A 1743-nucleotide genomic window follows, 5' to 3' on the forward strand; every position below is an offset into this window, starting at 1 on the left:
CCATACACACCATGGCATAATCGGATATCAGCATGCAGAAGAATGCAAATAGATCCATGTCTGTCGCCATACACACCATGGCATCACTGGATGTCGGCATGCAGAAGAATGCAAATAGATTCACATCTGTCACCATACACACCATGGCACAACATAAATCCAGTTATACTGAAGCTGGCAGAAGAGAAAATGGGAAGTAGCCTTGAACTCATTGGCACAGGAGACCACTTCCTGAATGTAATAACATCAGTAGCACAGACTCTGAGATTAAGAATTAATAAATGAGACCTCATGAAACTAAAAGGCTTCTGTTAGGCAAAGGACATGGTCAAAAAGACAAAACAGCAGCCTACAGAATGGGAAAGATCTTCACCAACCCCACATCTGACAAAGGGATGATCTCCAACATGTATAAAGAACTCAAGAAACTAGACACCAAAATACCAAATAATCCAATTAAAACATGTGATACAGATCTAAGCAGAGAATTCTCAACAGAAGAAATTTCAAAAAAAGAGTGGCCAAAATATACTTAAATAATTGTTCAATATCCTTAGTCGTCAGGGAAATATAAATCAAGAAGATTCTGAGATATCATCTTACACCTGTCAGAATGGTTAAAATCAGAAACATTGATGACAGTTTATGTTGGAGAAGATATGGAGTAAGCAGAACACTCCTCCACTGCTGGTGGGAGTGAAAACTTGTACAGCCACTTTGGAAACCAATATGGCAGATTCTCAGAAAAGTGGGAATTAATCTATTTCAAGACCCAGCTATACCAATCTTGGACATATACTCAAATGGTGCTCAATCACACCATAAGGATACTTGCTCAACAATGTTCATAGCAGCATTATTGTAACAGCCAGAACCTAGAAACAACCTATATGCCCCTCAACCAAAGAATGAATAAGGAAAATGTGGTATATCTACACAATGAAGTATAACTCAGCTGTAAAAAAAATAATAATAACCTCATAAAATTTTCAAGAAAATAGATGGAACTAGAAAAAAATCATTCTGAGTGAGGTAACCCAGACCCAGAAAGACAAATATGGTGTGTACTCAGTCATAGATAGTTACTAGGAGTAAAGTACAGGATGAACAGCCTACAACCCACAGCCCCAGAGAGGCTAGACAACAAGGAGGGCCCAAAAGGGATGCATGGATTTCCCCAGGAAAGGGAAATAGAAGAGATCTCCAGGGTAAACTGGAGGCAGAGGTGGGGGTATGGAGTGGGGAGAGAAACTTAAGGTAGGTGGGTTGGGCATAGGCCTAAGGGGAGAGTAAGGAAAGAGACAGCCTGACAAGAGGCATCTCGGGGTTAGAGAGAGACCTGGTGCCAGGGAAACTCCCAGGAAGCCACAAGCTGCAGCATGACTCTTCCCCACAGGCAGGGCAGCTGAGCAGAGGAACAGCTCGTGCAAAGGGTATCAGCACAGCCACGGGATAGTTACTGCTAAGATATGGATATTATCCAGGAAAGTCACCCCAAAGCCCAGAAGTCTCCTTCTACCAGGTGGGTATTGTGGTTGTTCTAACATCAGCTCAGCAAGCCTGCAGCCAGGGACTTTCGTTCAGGGCAAGACTGAAGACTGGCATGGCTCATGCCTGTTGTCTCAGCTAGAAGACTGAGATAGGGGGATTGCCATGAGTTCAAGGCTAGGCTGGTTACATAGTGAGTTCCTAGCCAGCCTGAACTACGGCAAGACTTTGTCTCAGAAAGCAAAAACATAGATA

This window comes from Microtus ochrogaster, chromosome 21, assembly GCF_000317375.1.
Source record: "Microtus ochrogaster isolate Prairie Vole_2 chromosome 21, MicOch1.0, whole genome shotgun sequence".
Classification (NCBI taxonomy): domain Eukaryota; kingdom Metazoa; phylum Chordata; class Mammalia; order Rodentia; family Cricetidae; genus Microtus; species Microtus ochrogaster.